The sequence below is a fragment of the Mustela nigripes genome, chromosome 16, assembly GCF_022355385.1.
Source record: "Mustela nigripes isolate SB6536 chromosome 16, MUSNIG.SB6536, whole genome shotgun sequence".
In the NCBI taxonomy this organism is placed as follows: domain Eukaryota; kingdom Metazoa; phylum Chordata; class Mammalia; order Carnivora; family Mustelidae; genus Mustela; species Mustela nigripes.
The window spans coordinates 23,691,108-23,714,061 of record NC_081572.1 but is presented as its reverse complement, the minus strand read 5'-3'; the positions used below and the strand labels follow the sequence as shown (position 1 = coordinate 23,714,061).

Genomic DNA, 22,954 nt, shown 5'->3' with positions numbered 1-22,954 from the left:
GACAGCTTTACTTTGCAATATGCCTCGGACCTCATAGTAAGTATTGTGTGAATATGGTAGGAAGAGGGAAACCTTAGCAAGCCCAGTGCAGCCTGGAGATACCCTGGGATAGATCCACATTTACCTGCTTTCAGCAATGGGATTCACTTGCCAAGGGTGAAGGCAAAGGAGGAACCCCAGGGAGTGGGAGTTCCCGTCAGCACTGGCTTGAATGGCAGTAGGCCAAATACTTAATTCTGAACTGTTCTGCCAGGAACTTTGGAGATGTCAGCAGATTCCTCTCCTTATGTAGTAGGATGCAGATGAAATAAGACTTCTTTTTTTTGTTGTTTTGCTTTTTATTTTTTAAGTCACCTCTACACCCAAAATGGGGCTCGAACTCACAACCCCGTGATCAAGAGTTGCACGCTCTACCGACTGAGCTGGTCAGGTGCTCCTTTACAGAATATACAGCATGCATTCATCCAAGTAACCTTTACTGAGCACTTACAATGTGTAGAAATTACTCTAGATGCTCCAGGAGTTACAAGGATGCATTTATTCATTCATTCACTAACAGCCATATACTGAATACCTACTGTATGTCTGGCACCATTCTATAGGCTTGGAATACAGAAATAAAACACAGCCTCTTTCTCCAGAGTCCACGAGGGACAAGCATTTCTTAAATTCCTACTATGTACCAAGCCTTAAGTCAAGAGCTTTATGTACACAATCTTTACAATCTCATACTAAAGATCCCCAAAAGTTTAAGCCAATCATATTGGAGTTAGTCAAAAAAATTACAAATAGAATTTCCATGTGAACCACTTCACCAATTCCACTTCCGGGTATATACTCAAAAGAATCGAAAGCAGGTTCTCTAAGAGATACCTGCACACTCTTGTTCACAGCAGCATGATTCACGATTGCTGAAAGGTACAAGCAAACTACCTGTCAGTCGACAGAGAAATGAATCAACAAAATGTAGTGTATCCATATGATGGAACATCAGCCTTAAAAAGGAAATTCTACATTTCCCAGGCTACGACATGGACAATCCCTAAGGACATGACACTAAATGAAATAAGCTAGTCCCAAAAAGATAAATACTGTGTCATTCTACTTGTATGAGATACCCAAAGTCATCAAATTCATAGAGACAGAATGTTGAATTGTGATTGCCCGGAGCTGGGGGGAGGGGTGGGGAGATTGGGGATCAGTGGTTTAATGGGTATTGAGTTTCAGTTTTTCAGGATGAAAAGACTTCTGGAGTTGGTTGCACAACAGCATGCCTGTACTTAACACTACGGACCTGTACACTTGAACATGATGAAGGTGGGCGGTATGCTTGGGTGGTTCAGTCGGTTGAGCTTCTAACACGTGATCTAGGCTCAGATCGTGATCTCGGGGTCCTGGGATGGAGCCCTGTGTCAGGCTCCCCGCCCAGCAAGGAGTCTGCTTGGGATTCTCCCTCTCCCTCGATCCCTCCCCCTGTTCTCTCTCACTCTCTCTCTCTAATATAAATAAATAAATCTTTTAAAAATATGATGAAGATGGGGGCACCTGGGTGGCTCAGTCAGTTGAGTGTCTGACTCCTGACTTCTGCTCAGGCTGTGAGTCTCAGGGACCTGAGATCAGGCTTGCTGAACGTGGGGCCTCCTTGGGATTCTCTCCCTTGCCCTCTGCCCCTCCTTCCCGGCAGCCTCCCCCCACCACTTCTGCTCCCTCTTGCTCTAAAAAAAATTAAAAAGATGAAGATGGTGAATTTTGTTATGTACCTCTTTTACCGCAATTTAAAAAAAATGCTTTTAAAGATTTTATTTATTTGACAGAGAGAGACACAGCAAGAGAGGGAACACAAGCAGGGGGAATGGTAGAGGGAGAAGCAGGCTTCTCTCTGAACAGGGAGCCCAATGTGGGGCTTGATCCTGGCACCCTGAGACCATGACCTGAGCCTAAGTCAGATGCCTAAGGACTGAGTCACCCAGATGCCCCTAAAAAGATTTTTTTTTTAAAGTTAAACCCACATATCCAGGCCTGATTCTAGGATCTCATTCTTTTTCCACTACAAAATAACTAAAAGGTAAGGGGGAAAGGAATGTCATTGGAGGAGTGAGTCCTGACAAGGAATAATTGACTTGCATATCAATCTTTGCATCTAAAGAGGACAGCATTACTATTTTTCTTTGGCCCTTTGGGTCCAGAAAGAGAAGTACTAGCCAATAGCCCTACCCAAAGCCAAGATGGTTTACAAAGTCCCACGCAGGTAGGATGCAAACTCCTCTCAGGCTTTCCTCAGGAAGATCTTCACGGCATTCCCCGATCTCCCCAACCCCCTTCTGTCCACCCATGATGCTTTGCGGGGGGTTCCCCTACCCCCTCCCCCCCGCCCGAGAGCAGAGGTCACCTCTGATGGAACCAAGTATTACAGAGGCAGAGATGGGGGGAAGGGCCAGCTCTGGCAAACCTTTTTTTTTTTTTTTTTAAAGAGAGAGAGAATTTTTTTTTTTAAGATTTTTTTTTTTAATTTATTTGACAGAGAGAGATCACAAGTAGGCAGAGAGGCAGGCAGAGAGAGAGAGAGAGGAGGAAGCAGACTCCCTGCTGAGCAGAGAGCCCGATGTGGGACTCGGTCCCAGGACCCTGAGATCATGACCTGAGCCGAAGGCAGCAGCTTAACCCATTGAGCCACCCAGGTGCCCCTCTGGCAAACCTTTGAAGCAGCCAGGGTTTGTCTTTCAGGCCTTGGGAGCTGCCACAGGGCCGAGTCCGGAGACCGGCGGTCTAGCTTCTGCTCCAGAGTTGCTGTGAGACGCCGGGAAAGATGTCCTCCTTCTCTGGGCCTTGGTTTCCCCACCTGCGGGGTGAGGGGTTTGTTCCATGTTAGTTCTAAGCTTCCCCCTCCAGCGCTGCCCATGTAGGAGCTTTGAATCTTTGGCCCCCTTCGCTCCACTGTCTCGCCAGGGTCCTCCTGGTCTCTCACACCTTCTCTTCCAGCAAAACTGTTCCAACGGGTTCTGACAAATCCCCGAGCGCAGAAGCTCCTCTACTCGGGAGGATTTGCATTTTTCTCAGCATCCAGATGACAGAGAATGAGGCTCTAACTTGGGCTCTCTTCTGATGGGGAGAGCAGGGGGCTATCTGAAGGGGGCAGGGTGGAGTTGGGGGGAAGGTGCAGGGACTGGACCCCAGCTGCCAACTGGCAAGTTGGTGCCTCAACCCTTAGGTGGAGGTCTTGGCACCCCTCGCCCAGCGTGGCACAGACGCAAACCCACCACACTGCCTCTTCTTTTTCCAGGGGACCCTGTAGGGGTCCTGGCAGCCCTTCGGTCTCTGGAGAAGTGAGTTCCAGGCCAGATACCGATGAGGTCATCAAGATCCCCCGTCTGAGCTGGAATTTGGCAGAGGGGCCCCCGGGGCAGCTGTTTGTGGTTTCTCTTTTCCTCTGAAGGAAAGTCTGAGCAGATGATCTCCTAGGTGCTGCGTGTTTCCATGTGAGGCGGAAGCAGGATGTGGCTCGGGATCAGTGGAATGGGAGGAAGGGTTGGCAAGGAGCGTCTGGGGCAACACGTAAGCGACATATTTTGTGAGATGAAAGATCCCAACGTCTTTCAGTAACTTCTTCAACTCTGCTTTTGTTCTTAGGAGCCCTCATTTCTTGCCTGATATTTATTCATGAGGATTTGTGTTTTTGGAGACTTTGAGGAGCAGCTGCTTTGGGTCTGAAGGAATTCACTCCACTGCGAAGACAGCTTTTCATCTTACTCAGCGCGGCCAGAACTCCTCATCAAAAAACATCAGCTCTTTGGGATGGAGGAGCCTCCAACTCCAGAAGGATTACTGTGCGGTCGTGGAGGGCTCCCGATGTTCTCTGCTTTGGGCCTGGGGACAGAGCAGGGGCAGCTTTGGGGGACAGGGCGGCCTGGGGATAGAAGAGGCTACCTGACAGGACAGGTATCCCTGCCTGGGGACCTCACAGAGCCTCTGAGGCCAGGAAGCACTGCAGCGGAGGCTCTAAGAGCTGGGAGTTCCAAACACTTTTCATCTTTCAGAGACTTACGTCTAACAGGAAGAAACCAGACCCCTCGACCCACCAACACACAAATTCAATGTAGCGTGCAAAGAAGGGCCCAGTGGGGAGGCCTAGGCTGGCTCAGCCCCACAGAGGGGGAGACAGGACTAGAAAAAGACTCGCACCGGGTGGTTTTAACTCAGGAATTCTAGAATGTCAACCTTGGGAAGGGTTCTGGCCTAACCCTCTTATTTTCCAGATGGAGAAATTGTGGGAAATGACTTGTTTAAAGTCTGCATCAAAGACGAGATTCATGGATTTTTCTGGCCCTAGTCCAGTGCTCTGTCCTCTGCATTTGATCTCTAAATGTCTGGTTTTTCCCAACATCCTAGGGTTCTGTGTGTCACTAGGAGTCCCCAGCTAGTTCCTTCTCGTGCAGCCCCTTCTTGTTCTGGGTTCCCACTCCTCCCTCCCCTTCACTGGTTCACTGCCTGCTTTTTTTCACTTGTTAATGGTAATGCAGTATGCTATTTACTCCATCCACTAACAACCAATATTTGAGAACATTTATAGTGACGGAACTTAATCTAAGTTCAACTTGCTTTTTCTTACATTTCAGTATCGGGCATTACTAAGAGAGAGAGTCAAAATAATTCTGGTCAAAATCACGCAGCCAAAAACTTTTAATAAATGCTTGGGATTAGTCTACATATCGTTTGGGGCATAAAGTTCTTTGGCTGCAAGTTAAGAATGTGGGGTTTGCTTCACTAATTGGAATATCTCTTAGTGTTGAGATGGTCTCTTCTTGATATTTCTTCTGCTGTGGATTTTTAGCATAGTTATCTGTGATTGTATGAATGGCGTTGAGTGGAGAGGTACTTCTCATGTTTATTCCAAATAGGAGTACACAGCCAGTTACGATGGTAATGAGGAGGGAGACAAGCAATGCCACTGCCCAAGATTTTTGAGACCAACAGGTTAAGCCTAAGGAGTTTAGCCAAGATTCAGGAATAAAGGTCCACGCAAGATAGAGTATGAAGCCAAATTGGGAGCTTAAGAAAAGGACAAAGCCATAAATTGTTCTTTCTGGCCATGGCCAAGGTGAGTATTTTCCCTGTGGCTTTAGACAACCTTGATCTTCAGAGCTCCCACTCAGGCCCCTCCCGACAGCTCAGCTACCTTAGCACACTGCTTTCTCTTTTTAATGCCTGCCCGTGTAAACTCAGCTCTGTCAGGAGCTTGCGTAAGGCTCATGGGTTGTAAATGCAGCACTCCAAGTTCTGTGAATAGGAGAGGCCGGGGTGGAGGCACTAACCTTCTAGAAGATGCAGGGAGATCAGGATGGTGCTTAGTTCTTCCTGGGGCTCTGGACCAGTTCCTCTACTGTCCATTGTCAGCCCTTCCACTTCACATGTGGTTCCACTCTCCAGAGCTTTTACCTGCTCCTACTACCTGGTCACCTTCTTTCCACCTCCCACCCCACCCCATTCAAGGACTAGAACTTATCCCCCCCCTAATCTCTACCCCAGCACGGGGCAAGAATTCAATGACTCTGAGATCAAGGGTCAGTGCTCTACTGACCAAGCTAGTCAGATGCTCCAAGGACCTGAACTTCTATTATTTATTTTTTTATTTATTTAGAGGCAGTGCATGAGGGGGGTGGGGAAGAGCAGAGGGAGAGGGAGAGAATCTTAAGCAGGCTCCAAAGTCAGCATGGAGCCCGATGATGGGCTTCATCTCACAACCTTGAGATCATGACCTGAGCCGAAACCAAGAGTGCAACACGTAACCCACTGAGCCACCCTGGTGCCCCAACCAGGACTTTAAGTGTTTGTGATTGAGCACTTGGGCATTTGAATGAATCCTTCTCATTCCACACTCATGCCTGGCTCTGTTTCCTCTTCTCGAACCCTGGATGCCCTCTTGATGTCATTCCAAATTCTAAAAAATGCTGAAGATTCTTGGATGTCTGCACTAGCTGGGGTGGGGGAGACGTGGGAGATAATAGTAACTGAGACCACAGGCAGAGTAAAGTGTAGAAAATAGATCTGAATCAAGCTACCTGGAGAGGCTCTTCTGCCGCCTTGTTGTGTGTCTTAGGCAAAGCCTCCAATGTCTCTGTGCCTTCGTGTCTTATTTATCAGGCGAGGACAGTACTGCCCGACTTACTGACTTTCAAGATATGTTAAGGATCAAGTAGGGGAGCAGATCTGAACTTATTCTTAATTTAAAAGAATATTGAAAAAATGAATATTGTACCCAAATAGTATTACTATTAGGATATTCCCCCCAATCTCATTTTATATGTAAATATATATCTTTTTCTTTTTTAAGATTTTTAATTTATTTATTTGTCAGAGAGAGAGAGAGGAGCACAGGCAGACAGAATGGCAGGCAGAGGCAGAGGGAGAAGCAGGCTCCCTGCTGAGCAAGGAGCCCGATGTGGGACTCAACCCCAGGACGCTGGGATCATGACCTGAGCCGAAGGCAGCCACTTAACCAACTGAGCCACCCAGCCATCCCTATAAATATATATTTTTAAAATTACCCATCTCCACCAGCATCCTCTGAGGTATATTGGTAAGCAGCTAACTGCTAAACCAAGTCTGAGCTTCATCTCCTTTAATACCCAGTAGTCCAGGGAGAGGGGGCTCTTGAGCAGTACCATTTTGAGTCAGTGGAAACAGAGGACTTGCGTAATCCAGAAAGGTCTGAACCACCACATGCTGACTGTGAAGAAAAATGAAGGGAAATACCAGTGGGACCAGGCTGTGGGCTCACCTCTCTCATCTTGGCAACACTTACCCACATGGATGTCGTTAGGGTTGAGTTCAGATGGGTTTTGATTTGTAATTAGGATCCAGGTGAGGACAAGGATCCATCATTAGGATGGGGTTTCAGTTAGGTTTCGATGCTAAGTGTGGATGCAGGCTTAGGTTAGGGTTAGGTGTGGGAAATTAGGTTTGAATTATATTTAAAGTTAGGGTCAGTATTGGTTTAATCTAGGATTAGGGTTAGGTTAAGGTTAGGGCCATGTTTCTCAGCCCTGGCACTAATACATAGGAAGATGACTAATTCCATGTTGGAGGCCTCCCTGTGCTTTTTAGGATGTTTAGCAGCAGCCGTGGCCTCTATCCCCAAGATTCTTATAGTATCTGCACCAACCCACCCTGTAGGAACCAAAAAATGTCACCAGACATTGTTAAATGTTTCCTTGGGGGTGAGGATGGTACTGGTGACTATGGGACTCTCCCTTGGTTGAGAGCCACTGGGTTAATATAGGGGCTATGGTTAATGTTAGGATTATGGGCTAGAATCAGGCTATTTTATCTTATTTTATTTTAAAATTTTATTTTTTTAATTTTAAATATTTTATTTATCCATTTGACAGAGAGGGGGCACAAACAGGGGGGAGAGGCGTGGGAGAGGGAGAGGCAGGCTCCCTGTTCCCCATGCTGGGCTTGATCCCCGGATCCTGACACCATGACCTGAGCCGAAGGCAGACACCCAACCGACTGAGCCACCCAGGCGCCCCCAGGCTGTTTTAGATGTTGAGTTGGGTTTGTGTTTAGATTAGGGTTAGTTTACAGTTAGGGTTGGGAAGTCATTTAGATGTAGAGTCAGGTGTAAGGTGAAGGCTTAGGTTCAGGCTCAGGTTCAAGTTCAGGTTAGGGTTAGGGTTTGTGTGTTGGTCATGTGTGGGTTAGTATCTTTCTATAAATGTATTGTGGAAAGATACTATATAATGGATTTTGTGTCTTTTCTCTGGCACTTCTGGGAAGTGGTTGTAGGACTTGGGGGGTAGAATACAAGGAGATGCCTCCCCCAGCTCCCCTAGGAACCTGCTCAGTCTGTTATTGCATATCTCATTTACATATGTGGTCCCAAAGACCTTCATGCCCAAAAGTCAGGAAACCGGTGGTGTAAGTGCCAGGGCTCCCCTTCTGCCACGTTGTCTGGGCTTCCTAGGACCAGCACAGCTAGATGACTCAAGGACCGTAACAATGGAAAGACCTTGGAGCCGGAAGCCTGGGCACCGACTATGCTCCCCTTTACTGTTCTACTGTGTGTGGACCCACAGGCAAGTTCAGAGCCTTGCCTTAGTTTCCCCTTGTGTAGAATAACCAGAATGAAACTCACCTGAAACCCTCCACCCATGTCTAATTCAATGGGGGATGAAAATCATTGCAACAAGCTCTTGAGGCGTCGGGGAAGGAAGATGCTGCATCGATCCACAGTAATTTTATTATTCCGTTCCCAGAAGAAGGGGGGTCGGTATAGAGCTTCAGGTTCAGCACCTGCCTGGTGGCTGGAGCCTGCCAAGGCCTCCATCTGCCCACGTCAGAGACCACAGGAGGAATGGTGGTGTCAGAGGCAGACGCAACAGAGAAGGAACCATGCTTCACCAGCTTGTCAACATGTCATTAGGGTGTTCCTGTGGGAACCAAGAGCAGAGGCAGGAGGCAGGAGACGTGGGAGGGAGGGAGGAGGGAGGAAGGGAGAGAAATGGAAGAGATGAAGGGGTCCATGCCAGTACGGCATTCATCCCTGTCATGAGGAGAGCTCTATCAAACCAAGGCCAGGCCTATAAATCAGGCCATAATTAGTTGCAAAGAGAAAGCTTTAACATCCTCATCAAATTGATTAATACATCTTGCAGCTCAGGACAGGCTGGCCCTGCCTCGGAAAGCTGCAAACTTGCCTGGCTGGGTGGGAATGGAGGGGGAGAAGGGACAGTTGTAGCCACAGCAGCAAGGAGCTGGGGGAGTCCTGCCCCTCTGTTGACCCACCAGAAGAAGGCTCTGACAGGTGGCAGGTGGGGCCGGTACTTGGTCCAGCTCGTCGTTATGGACCTGGAGCCTGGCGGATCAAATGAATGTGTCGGTTTAGTCAGGAAGGAGCCCTGCCACCTCCAACACATCATTTCTTTTTCTAGGTCTCAGTTTCACCATCTGTAGAAGGGACATCGTGGACCAAGGGATTACTTCCAGTTCAGACACCATACATATCTAGGAGCCCAAAGAACGAGGACATTTGGGGTTTATGGCCAGGTCAGACCCAATTACAGGTTTCATTCCTAGGATATCCGAGGGGAGGTCAGGAGTTTGGGATAAGCTTAAATAATTTGGTCTGCCTTAGATTTGAGATTACCAAGTATTGCCTGTGTGTCTTTCCTGAGGCCTAATCGAGCAGCAAATATCCTTCTTTTACAGTGCACAGAGAGAAAGGGTACGGAACCACTTGGATTCACAACCTGGCTCAGCCACTTATTAGCTGCGGATTTGGGGAAAGGTCCCCAATCTCTTCAGTTTTCTCCTCTAGAAGATAGGGGTAACAAAGTCTACTTGCTGGGTCATTATAAGGGTAGATAAGATATATATGATGTGTTCGACTCCAAGTCTGACACACAGTAGGTGGTCAACAGGTAATAATTAGTATTATTATTGTTCAGAGGATGCTTGAGGTGTTAACAATGGCATGAAAATCACATGGAGACTGAAAAAGTCATAGTCTACTAAAAAAGTAAAGCCCCTGGGGCACCTGGGTGGCTCAGTGGGTTAAGGCCTCTGCCTTTGGCTCGAGTCATGATCCCAGGGTCCTGGGATCGAGCCCCGAATCGGGCTCTCTGCTTAGCAGGGAGCCTGCTTCCACCTCTCTCTCTATCTGCCTGCCTCTCTGCCGACTTGTGATCTCTGCCTGCCAAATAAATAAATAAATAAAATCTTCAAAAAAAAAAAAAAAAAGTAAAGCCCCGACTCCCCCACAGGATGTTCAACTAGTTACCCTCCTCGGATGTAAAACGAATAGAAAGCATTTTGTTGTGTAAAAGGCCCTGGGCTCGAGCTTGAAGACTTGGGGATTTCACCTTTGCAATTTATGGATTTTGTGATTTTGTGCAAGCTTCTTCACCTTTCTGAGCCCCGCTTTCCTGAGTCAGGAATGTTTTTGGCATCCAGGCAGACAGTGTGTATAAATGATCCTTGTAAGATATAAATCATATTAAAATATACTTAACTATAAAGCCATTTTATAGGCAACATTCAGGGTATCAGTCCCTTTTGTCTGCTGCTGACTGCCCCAAGTCCCCCATAGGGAAGAACAAATGAAATACATTCTTCTTGGGGCACCTGGGTGGCTTAGTCCGTCCGGTGTTAAGCGTCTGCCCTAGGCTCAGGTCACGATCCCAGAGTCCTGGGATTGAGCCCCTCATCGGGCTCCCTGCTCAGCATGGAGTCTGCTTCTCCCTCTACCTGCTGCTCCCCCTGGTTGTGCTCTCTCTCTGTCAAATAAACAAATAAAATCTTAAAAAAGAAAAGAAAAGAAATACACTTCTCTTAAGCTCCCAGGAGTCATGCTTCATTGCTTGAAGGGACCCTGGGCTTTTATGTCTTCTATAAATTGCATTTTCGTATTTTCTGCTTTTTAAAAAAGGTTTTATTTATTTATTTGACAGAGAGAGAGAGAGATCACAAGTAGGCAGAGAGGCAGGCGGTGGTGGGGGGAGGAAGCAGGCTCCCCGCTGAGCAGAGAGTCAATTGCGGGGCTCGATCCCAGGACCCTGAGATCATGACCTGGGCCGAAGACAGAGGCTTAACCCACTGAACCAGCCAGGCGCCCCTATATTTTTTGCTTTAACAAAAACTCTGACCTAATTGCTTATAATGACCAACGATCCTCTATTTGGTGGTGTTTTGGGTCCCATGAAGTTTTATGTAATGACACCACCCAAAAATCTATTCTTTCCTTCTTCTGTAATAATTGAACTGTGGAACGTATGGCTGATCATAGGTATATATATCTTTCCCAGCCTCCCTTGCAGTTAAGACGGCGGTATGGCTAAGTTCTTGCTCCTGCAACAAGAGCAGAAGTGATGTGGGTCCATGATGAGCTGGGCTTTTCAGAAATAGTTGTGCACCTTCTACACTGTTTATCCTTCCTGAGACCCAGAACATGCGTGTACCCTCAACCCAGCTTGGGTCAGGCAGACAAAGGCTACCATAGGGGATGGTGGAAAAGCAAGACAGGTGGAACCTGGGTCCCCCAATAATAACATGTAGGGGAACCAACCTACATGCCAACCTGGAGCTCACACAGTTCTGTGAGCAAAAAAAAAAAAAAAAAAAAAAGACTTCTATCTTGTTGAGACATTGCATTTTGCATTTTGGTTCTTTATTATAAAAGTTCAATCTTTCATCTTGGGGAATTATCTCTTTGCCTTGCATGTCCCCCAGGAGTCCAGAAGTCTTCTTACCCATGCCAAATGTGGAAGATACTCTTCATTTTAAAAGATACAGTCGGAGATTCCACTGCTCTTGGTGTATTTGAAGGCTGGGTCTGCATCTCATTCAGAGTCCTCTTCTGATCATAATTTTATTAAGATAATAAATGTACTCATGCTCTTGTGCTCGCTTGCATAATGAAGTTGATTCTATTCCTGGAAAGCAGCTGCAGTTCGAAAGCCAGTGGGAGGGAAGATGGACCAGAAAGTAAGACAACCGTAGATTGAGGACGGCTGGAGAGATCCACGGGGATCTGAACTCTGACCCTGGACCATGCGAAGGGACAGGGAGGGTTCAGGGACCTGGAGAAATAAACCAGAGGTGCCCGGATGACGTGTCAGGAGCCTCTGGTAGAGGAAGTGGTGTTTTCAAGATCTGTACGCTGCTTTCTTGTGCTTCTAATCCCCAAGTAAACTTGACCCTCACTGGCTGACCCACTAGCTTCCCATCCGTTTGTCATCATCAGTCAAGAGTTTTTCGAGGCCTATGACACTTAGAAAGCCTCTCTCAGAAACCCACCCCTCCCCTTTTGGAATGTGGTCCTGGGCAGACTCGGAATTGCTCTTTAAAATGTTGAACTGTGCAGATGGTTGGAATGTGAGGACTGAACACCCCATTTCAAAAGCCAAGAGGTATGGGAGTCTCGCAGACATGGGATCTCGGGGAAGAGGAGACCACGGAGGAAGGCCATCGCGCCAGAGAGCCACAGGTGGGAACCAGAGTGGGGGGGAGGGGCAGCCTCACTTTGTCACACTGCTGGCCCAAATCACAGGGCAGGGCCGGAAGGGAAGTGCCAGTTGCAAATGCTCCCACCTCATCTCACAGCTCACCAAATATTACAGCCCAGCACATAAAAACCAGAGCGCTAAGCTTCCAGGAATGTTAAACTCAAGGAGCTGTGACCAGAAGCAGGCAGGCTCTGGGGACAGCGGTGGGGAGGTAGCTGTGGCAGGCCATGGGGCTCCCAGTAGGCCCCGTGGCTCTCAGGCAGCCACTGAAACCAAGCAGGGAACTTCACCCTTGTCCTGAAACCCACCTCTGCCTCCCACCTCTCCGTGGCGAGAGCATTTAGGGGGGCCCTGAGCCCCCTGGCAGGAGCTGGGCAGCTTCTAAGCAGAAAATAAATGCTTTCAAGCCACATAAATCAATGAGAATTAGCAGGAGTCAAGGTAAAAATCTATCCTCCACCACTTGGATGTTTGAGCCTTGGTTCTTCTCCGTGATTTAGAGCCATATGATTAGAGTGATCCAGACTCGTTCTGGTTTTTTTTTTCCCCCCTTTATCCTCCCTTCCCTTTCCAGATAAAGCCCTCTCCCGTGAGGCAGGTTCCCACTGGCCGCTAGCTCCTCTGGCGAGAAGCAGGTGTGTGCACCTGTCAGCTGGGCGCCTTGATGGATCTCTGTGTTATCTTGGTTTGTCTCCTCCCTGCCTGCCCCTTAATGAACAGTCCGCCCCAGGCCGGGGAGGCGTCGTGGGTGGGGAGCTTGCATTCTGAAGGCTGCTGACCCTAAGTGAAACATGGGTCTAGAGGTGGCGGAGGGGGGCTGCAGTCATCAGAACTCCTAACTTTGACCTCTGAACCTGGGAGAAGATGGATAACGGCATGAAGGCTTCCCAGACCTGAGCCCCTGCCCAGAGAGGAGCCCAGCCCAGCAGCTGATGGAAGTATGAACTGGGAACCAGAGAGGTTAGGGGCCCGGATTCACTTCAGAGAACAGGGCTTCAGAGGGCCGACGTGGCATGGGGGGGTGAAGGTGGAATTTCGAGTTAGAGAGACACAGGTGCAAATTGCATCTCCATCACTCACCACTGAGGTGACTCGGCACAAGTTTCTGAAGCTCTTTGAGCCTGAGTTTCCACCCACCTTTAAAATGAAAATAATGGTATTATCTCACAGAGTTATAGTGAAGATGGCAGGAGATAATCAAATCAATGTCAAGTTGCTAGCATGTGTTGCCCAGAGTGTAGTGCTTATTCACAACATGGTACCCTCCTGCCTCTCTCCACTCTTCTCGCCCATGGCGATGCAGCAAGCTAGGAAAGAAATCAGAGTCTCAGCCCGTGTTTCCTAACACCTTATCCAGTACCTGGTATCCATCCAGCTCGGGAATCTACCCACTCTGGGCTCTCGGTCTAGACATCTAAATGAATGGCAGAGAGAGGGGCCCTCCAAGAGATAGACTAGAACGTGCCGGTTCTGAGGAAGGAAGAATCAGCCAGCATAGTGTTGTGTGATATCCATTGCCAGGTTCAAGTCCCGACTCAGCCACTCACAAGTTGCAACCCTTGGCAACTCCGTGGGCCTCAGTTTCCCCAGTGTCAAGGGGCTGTGATTATAATCCCTGCCATGGGGTGACTCTGAGGTTCAAAGGAAATAGTGGATGGGAAAACCCTGTGCAAATGACTCTCTGTGTATCCTGGAGTGGTAATCATTTTACCCACCAGATTTCTCTTAGGAAGGGAACTCTGCTTGGAAGGATGCCCTGAAATGTGTTTATCATATGACCGACCAAAGCTTCAGAGAAGGGAGAGAATTGCTCTGCAGGAGACACAGAAAGGACAGGAAGGGCAGCAGTGAGGCTCCAACAGCGTAGAGAGAGGCCAGGCATCCTGGAGGGACCCGTGAAGTGCCACTCTGGTGAGTTGGACAGGCTGCCCACTGTGCCCATGACCGTGGCTTGTGCATTTCTTCCTATGCCCCTGTCCAATCTTTGGGTTTCTCCAGTAAACCCACCATTTTTGTAGCACCAATCGCACACGCCTGGTCATTGATACACATTCTTTCATTTATTCCTCCATAACCTTTATTATCTCATTTATTCCTCCATAAATTTCCCTCTCCAGATGAAGAGCTGAGTCTCAGAAAACTCAAGGCAACTTGCTCAAGGTCACACAAATGGTAGCCGTTAGAGGAAGGATTCCAATGGGTATTTAGCTCCGGGCACTGGGCCCTGTTGCCCTTTTGGGCCTCAGTTTTCTGAGGCTAAAAATGTCACCTGCCCTCCCTGAGGCTCAGTTTTTCTATCTTTAAGAAGAAATGTCTCTGTTGCTTCTCTCTTTGGTCAAATACTTGATAGATCGAAGAGGTAATAGATGTAAAGTACTTTGAGAGCTTTTAAACAAACAACCCCGTTGTGAAAGTAAGCTATTATTAATACCACGTCTCACATGCTAAAAGGTCTGCTTAATCCATCCCGCCCTAAGGAGCCAAAGAGGATATTTCCTTTCTCTGTTTAGTTTATCCTTTCTAGTCAAGTGCCAAGTCTGCTCTGTGTTTCTTTCTCTCATCAGAAAGCAGGCTTATGGATCTCCCCTAAAGCTACCCAAATCCAAATACCATGACCATGTCTAAAGATTCCCTTCCTCCTACTCATCTCTCCAGACCCCACCAAAGATAGGGACTAACCCCATCATGTTTAACAAACAGCGCTCCAGAAAAAAGTCCTATCTTGATTTGTAGCACTTGCCAATGTCCTTGGTGCAAATACTCCCATCGTGCTTGATTTCAAACTATCATTATGATATCACTCAGGGCAGAATTGTGAAGAGATGGACGGGATCACACCCTTATGTAGTTTTTCCACCATATAGGTACAGCAGATATAAATAGCCCCAAAAGATTGTAGTAACATCCAGTGAAAAGGGGTGCTTGGCTGGCTCAGGTAGAGAAAGATCAAGTGACTCTTGATCTTGGGGTTGTGAGTTGGAGCCCCATGTTGGGTACAGAGATCACTTAAAAATAACATCTTTAAAAAGATCCAGTGAAATAAATACAAAAGGATGTGTTTTTATATATTGTTTCTGGTTTTTTTTTTTATTTTTTTTTTATTTTAAAGATTTTATTTATTTATTTGACAGAGAGAAATCACAAGTAGATGGAGAGGCAGGCAGAGAGAGAGAGGGAAGCAGGCTCTCCGCTTAGCAGAGAGCCCGATGCAGGACTCGATCCCAGCACTCTGAGATCATGACCTGAGCCGAAGGCAGCGGCTTAACCCACTGAGCCACCCAGGCGCCCCTGTTTCTGGTTTTTTTAAAAATTTATTTTATTGTAACTTTATATAAGGTTAGATTTTTAATTTGTTTTTTATTTTTTAAATAATTTTATTTGTTTATTTGAGAAAGAGAGTGTGTGCACAAGCATATGCAAGCAGGGGTGGGTGGGGGGAAGGAGCAGAGGAAGTGGGAGAAGAGGAGAATCTCCAGCAGACTCCACACTGGGTGTGGAGCCTGACCCAGGACTCAGTCTCATGACCCTGAGATCATGACCTCAGCCAAAACCAAGAGTCTGATGCTGGATGGTTAACTGACTGAACCACCCAGGTGCCCCAGTTTTAGTTTTTTCTTAAATCACTGTTGGACGGGTGCCTGGGTGGCTCGGCGGGTTAAAGCCTCTGCCTTCGGCTCAGGTCATGATCCCAGGGTCCTGGGATCGAGCCCCACATCGGGGTCTCTGCTCAGCGGGGAGCCTGCTTCCTCCTCTCTCTCTGCCTGCCTCTCTGCCTACTTGTGATCTCTGTCTGTCAAATAAATAAATAAAATCTTGTTAAAAAAAAAATCACTGTTGGACAAAACTCTTGAAAATTTAAAAATTCAGGGCTCACAAGCCAGAACGAGGCAGTGCCAGACCTGCTTTGTGTGACCCACAGGGCACACAAGGAGGGACAGTCTAGCACAGAAGCTGACACATGGTGGGGGAAGTGCCACGTGACCCTGTAATGTATTTTTCTATTTCAGAAACAAGAATCTCCCAGGAAATAGTATGCTGGATTGACAATGGCGATTTCATAAATGGGAAGTTCTCATCTAGTCCTTGAGCAAGAACCCCTGAGTCTCTTCTCCTGGGATCCTATACTCATCAGGGTCCTATTGGAAAAGAGATGGCCCACTTGGACAGGGTTTATTTGAGAAGAGTTTAATAGAGGGATATTTACAAGGCCATGAGCAAGGTTCAGAGAAATCCGCAAAGGATGGTGAATGGGGAACAATTGGTACTCTAGGCATGAAGGCTTAAAGAAGGAACATTCCCCAGAATCTGGAGAGAGCTGTAGCAAAGGGTGACCCATGGGAGCCATACCCTTTGGTTAAGGAACATGGGCATTGTCAACCTGAGGCCCAGCTGAGAGGAAGCTGGGGGAATAAAGACCCTGACCTCATACTCTATCTTCCAGTGACCTGCTGCACGATATAATTATGTCATCTTCTTCTCCTTTAAAAACTCCAGGCAAAGTCACTGTTTCTTGAGCACTGGACTATTGACTGAGCCCAGCCAGAAGTCAGAGGACAAGCGAGCCTGTTGAAGCAGTTCAAGAGCATCTCCCAGCACCAGCACCAAGAGCAGGGCAGGAGAAGGATAGAGAGTGGATGTGGAAGGCCAGAGAGGTCACCCCACCCAGGTGCTCCGTGGCTCATTGTAAGAAGTTATTCCCAGAGTATCATCTAGGCTAAAACAAAGTTCTGAAAATTAAACAGGCAGACTATCCATCGAAGGATACAGTGCAATTTCAGACTCAGTAGGACTGGGTTGAGTCTGGAGATGCTGTTGGCCTCTAGACCACCCTTCGGGTAAGAGGGTCTTAGGTCATACCTACCCCATCTCAGGCCCTAGTGGGCTTTGTCTAGCAAAGGGAAAACCAGAACTACTTCCTACCCCTCCCTTCTTTTCCTTCTCCCCCAGTACCCTTCTGGTACAACCCAACTATCTATTAACCCAGAATTTGAATCTCTCTCCTTTTCCGGGTCCAAGGCCACACCAGAAAGAAACAGGTTTGCAGACCCCCGGAACTTGAAGGCAGATCTCTCCACTGGAGGAAATCTTTAGGGAATATTCCTAGGTCCTACAACCTTCCCTATCTCCCTTTTCTCTCCTCATTTTGACCCCTTCAGCAGGAGGAAACAGCTGGAGGCTTAGCCCGTGGACGCTTGGTCCAACTAACTGGAATTAGAAAGGCTGGTACTAGGGGTCTCTCCATTAATTCCAGACATAATGCAGGTATGTGCACTAGTGGGTGTGTATATGTATATATATATATGATGTCAGTGCATTGGGGTAGGCAAGAAATGTAAAGTTGGAAACTGGATGGAGATGGGAACTTAGATAATCTTCTCAAAGAAGAACAACGTGGCAACACAGGTAGTGAGACCTAGTGACTTTTAAGATGTGTCCCATTGCCTTTGTACATTCACTACTCTTCCTACATAGGGTAACTTCCATGCAAGGGTCTAGGAAAAAGAAGTAGTTAAGTGAGGATTTTCTAGAAATGGCCTGTTAGTAAGATCAGCCTCAGATATCCAGATTCCGCTAGTTAAAGTCTCTCAAAGGGACATGTGTCTAGCAGCCTGGGGATATTCATGCTTGTTCCTTTCCCCAAAAGAAAGCAGGAGAGGATGAGTCCTCAGGTTCCCAGTGAGGAGGCATACTGGTTCACAACACTAGCTATCATCTATCTGGCACTTGTCATAAAACCCTGACACCAAAGAGCAATTTACAGTTCACAAGGAACTCTTCAAATACATTACCTCCTTAAATTTTTACAACATACCTATGAGATAAGGCAAGGCAGGTTTATCACCATTTTACAAACAAGAAGTTGAGGTTCCAAGAAGTTAAATAATTTACCTAAGGCCACCAGACTCCTGGCTAGCGGAGCCAGGAGGGGAATTCAGTTTTCCTGACTCCTACCTAATACGGCAGCCCCTCTGTCTGCCGCCGTCTTCCCGAACTCTTCTTTGTCTGGTTAGCTAATTGTTTGGTATTTTCTGACTTTGTTCCCTTACAGATATACAAGTGCCCTGACAGCATGGACTCTGTCTCTCTTCCTTACCAATCACCTACAACAAAGCCTTCTACATAGTATGTGCTTAATAAAATTCTGTCGAATGAGTGAATAAATGAAACAGATTCTAAGCTACCTGAACGTGGGGTTCTAACTTTGACTTCTTGGAACCCCTCACCATATTTGCACAGCAGGAGAATAAATACTATTGATAAAGAACAATGACCTAATATCCAGTGAGTGTGACTGACTTGCAGGAAGGTAATATGTTTTGAGGAAGAGAGTCCCCACAATGGCTTCTAGAATTCTAAGCCCCGACACTCACTTCTCAGTATTTCTGATTACCTTCACCTTTGTCCCACTCTCACCCTCAGGGTGAAGACATCTGCTCTTGGAACAGACCATCCAGAAGTTCAGGCCTGCGCCTTTCCGATTCAGGAAAGAGGTACGACAAAGTCTTTAACAATGGTCTGCGTCTCTGCGTGCTCCCACTGCCACCAGAAATAATAAAATGGTTTGTTTCTCTTGGCAGCCTCCACCTAACAGTTCCCCATGTGTGTGTTGCTTTCTTCAATTTTCCCCTCTACAAAATCTGGTCATGTTTAATAACAATAAATCAGAGAAGAGATTGCAGCCCGGAAGAGAAGTCTGGGGCAGCCGGGGTTTCCACATCTGGGGCCCATTTGGGTTGAAGCGATGACAATTCCTAATAAATGTTAATGGAGAACCTCCTCAGATTCATACACTCCAGCCATAATTTAGCCTGTCTCCATGCCAGATGACCTTTTGAACATCCAGAATACACCCATCATAGCACCAGCTACAGCCCCGGATTGCTTCCTGCATATGAAGAGGGAAAAAAAAAAAAAAAAGCCAACAACAAGGCTTCTTGTTATTGATTACATTTCTCCATTTTTCCCTTCTCTGGACTTCTCTTCAAGGCTCATAAAGCCTTGGGGCCCCCCAGCCACCCAGGTGGTTAGAGGCCAGGAGTCATGTTAAAGGATGTTCCCTTTTGCTCCCAAAGGAGGCTCCCTGAAGTCTGACAGCTGACACGGTTCCCATAAAAAACAGGACTGGACATCAACATTCCCCTTCCTTGGTTTTTTTGTTTGTAGGTTTTCTGATTTTTTTTTTTTTTTTTTTTTGGTTGTTGTTTTGCTCCAGAGAGACCCTGTGCTGATCCTGCTTGTTCTGTCCCTTTCGCCAGCCAGTCTCCCCTCTTCCGACCCCTCTAATGAGGCAGTCTGAAAAGCAACTTTAGTCTTTGGATTTTCTCTTCCTATAGCTGTCACCTCTGTGATGCAGTCCCGAGACGGCAGGCCAGAAGTCCTGGGAGGGGGGCAAGGTGTTTTCACCGGATACCCAGGCCATTGTCGAAAATCCCATCTGGCCAATGTAACTTATCATCTCACCAAAACATTTGGTCTCTTTGCCAAATTTCCGTATCTCTGTTAAGAACACCGCTACCCTTTCAGCCATATAGGGATCCGATCCTGATGCTAACTTAGACACCCTCTCTCCGCTGCCTTCTTTTCCCATGGGGGGGGGGGGGTTGGGAGCCTCCATCCCAGCCTCTCTCCTTTTAACTTCCACTGCCAACTCATGCCTCCTGGCCTTTTCCCCCTCACCTTGAAATTGCCTCCTACCCAGTCTCTTTCTGCTAACCCACCCATGAACATGACAGTCTGGTCCTTCCTCCCAAAGTGCTATCTTAATTATGTTCTCCTCGGCTCAAAATTCACCAGTGGCTCCCCACTGGCTTATCATTATTGTTATTCAAATGACTGTTTTTCATAATTACGTTCTCCTTGAACTATCTAATATCATGTAATGTTGGAGCCAGATTTTTTTTTTTAAGTACGTTCCATGTCCAGCTTAGAGCACAACATGGGACTTGATCTCACGACCCTGAGATCAAGATCTGAGCTGACATCAAGAGTCAGACACTTAACTCACTGAGCCATCCAGATGTCCTGGAGCCAGATTTTTAGACTGTAAATCCCAGGCTTTTTTCAGTTTCCCCCTTACCTATTTTAGTAATATGCTTTTTTTTTTTTAATTAACATGATTTATTAGCATTCCTTTGTTTATTCCGCAGATATTTTTTGAACCATCTCTACATGCCAGAGTTTGCTGAGTACCAGAGGATAAAGTGACAAACAGGACAAGCCACTGTCCCTCGTGGAAATACTTCCTTGTGGGGAGAAAAATCCAAAGAAAAAGAAAACAGGTAGATAAACAAAATAATTGCAAATTCTGATAAGTGCCAAGAAAGAGCTGAGAGAGAGGAAGGGAGCTCTATAATATTTTAAACAGGTCTCCAAACTCAAATGTCTGCTATCAATTGCTATCTTTCTGGTTCCTGAAAGATATGGCCACTTTTTGGGAATGCTCCTTTTAATAGCTCCAGTAAGGAGGAGCATAAATGATACTTTGTAAAACAATTTCTTGAGTGCATCTCCAATTTCTTTCTTTCTTTTTTAAAATATTTTATTTATTTATTTGACACAGAGAAAGAGACAGCGAGAACAGGAACACAAACAGGAGGAGTAGGAGAGGGAGAAGCAGGCTTCCCGCGGAGCAGGGAGCCTGATGCAGGGCTCCATCCCAGGACTCCGTGATCATGACCCAAGCTGAAGGCAGACACTTAATGACTGAGCCACGCAGACATCCCCGCATCTCCAAATTCTTAGCACAAATAGTTATTAAACAACTTAAGCTACATTTCTTGGACATTTAGAATAAAGGATGTAATCTAATGGCCCCCTGTTTGTCCTGAAGACAGAATGGATGTTTGCTTAATATATTAGTATCAATCAAATTAGACACAGTAAGAGATTGTCTGGCAAAACTTCCTGGGGAACAGGTGCCTAAGGGAGTACATCAGTCAACTTGAGTAGAATAGTGTTGTGTAAGAAATGACCTAAAATCTCAAAAGTTACAGTATTTATTTCTTGTTTATAGGTTTGTGGGTTGGCTGCAGTGACTCTGCTCTAGGTTGTGGATCTTGTTCAGGTTCACCCTGTGTACCTTCTCCTTCTGGGACGCAGGCCAAAGTGAGCAGGAATGCTCTTCTTGTGGCCAAGGGTAGAAACAGAAGAGGCCAAGCCAAACCAAGCAGGTAGAACGAGAACCTCTGCTTACATTCCACTGGCTAAAGCAAGTCACATGACTAACTGCACCATCAGGGGTGTGGCCCAGTTTTCTCCCCACCTGGAAGAACTGAGAGGACACTCAATATTTGTTGGATAATAATACCCTTCACCACAGGGGAGTTCTGGAGTTTTCCTTCATAAGTCATCTTTACAAATAGAAGAGATTGTCGTTTATCTGGGTGCCTCTTGGCACCATATTACCTTAGGTACAGCAAAGGAGGACCAGAAGACATGATTTCTTAAAGACACCTGTTTTGATACAAGGGCAATGTAATTCGTATTTGGTATCTGGTTGCCACTGAAGTCCCTTTTCCTTTGCCACCAGAGTTGTGCCATGGGGGTGATTTGCAGCCCGAGTCTTAATATCAGAGTCTGTATGTGATTGTATACAAGTGACAGTCATACAGCAAACATAAATACAGAAGAGGTTCTGATACCATCAGGGAACAGTATTCCTGCCGTCCGGCCAGCTTTGTCTGCTGCTACAGTGCAGTTAACTCTGGAATGAAATTGGAGAGCTAACTGATGGTCAGAGGGGACCGGGAAGACTTCCATTTGTAACTGAGACAGGCAGGGCTCAGCCAAAGGGGAAGCAGGAAGGATTTTATTTACCGTGGCTAGATAAATTCAGCTCAGGAACATTTATACAGTGTAGGAAATCACTTAATGGTTTAGCTTTTCAACTTATTCAAATGTAAAGACACAGGCATAATTGTGAACCCACACACTCAAAGTCTTTGACTGCCACATTCTGTATCCATTTCAGCTGTGATAATGTCCTTTCTCTCTTTTACCCCAGGGTGCTTTTCCTCCCTTTCCTCTCTCAATATTAGGGATTTTTTTTAGGTACTACTGGAAGAATAGTCCCCATATTGGGATGCCTGGCTGACTCAGCCAGTAGAGCATGCTACTCTCGATCTCAGGGTTGTGAGTTTGAGACCCATGTTGGGTGTAAAGCTTAATTAAATAAATAAACTTAAAAAAAAAAAAAAAAAGGAAGAAGAATCCCCAGACCATCAGAAGCCATCACCACCTGAGAACCTGTTAGAAATACAAATTTGGAGCTCCTCCCCAAGATTTCCTCAATGTCTGATGATGGAGTGGAGAGGGGTTGTCTGAGGAAATTGTGCTGTTTTGTTTTATTTTCAAGACTTTATTTATTTATGAGAGAGAAAGAGAGTGAGATAGAGCATGAGAAGCAAGAAGGTCAGAGGGAGAAGCAGACTCCCTATGGAGCTGGGATCCCAATGTAGAACTTGAACCCAGGACTCCAGGATCATGACCTGAGCTGAAGGCAGTCACTTAACCAACTGAGTCACACAGGCACCCTGGAAACTGTGTTTTAACAAACTCTTTAGATGATGCCTTAAGCGCGTGCGCGCGCACACACACACACACACACACACACACACACACTGAAGTTTGGAAACCAAGGTAGTTCCAATTTAGTATGTCTGGGTCAGAACCCACAACTTACAATTCTAACAATATTCAAATGACACTGATGTTGTGACCTGTGGGCCACACTTCGAGTAGCACTGATTTAGAATTTAACCACACACACATGAAAAGATAGTCAACAGTCCTGGGTGGGTAGGATGAAAGTTTCAGTGAAAGAAAAGAATCACTAATGGTGGGATTTCAGGTAAAAGCCACCAGATTTTTAAAAACTAAAAAAACACATTTGGCTCAGAGGGTAGACCAGGAGCCTCTGAAGCCACATGGGCGATTAGCTTTCTTTGACTTAT

At 46.5% G+C, this 22,954-nt stretch overlaps 1 pseudogene; it reads right to left on the bottom strand.

Moving 5' to 3' along the window:
* Positions 1-4,699: 4,699 nt before the first annotated feature.
* LOC132003216 (phosphatidylinositol N-acetylglucosaminyltransferase subunit P-like) lies at positions 4,700-8,152 on the bottom strand (annotated as a pseudogene).
* Positions 8,153-22,954: the final 14,802 nt, after the last annotated feature.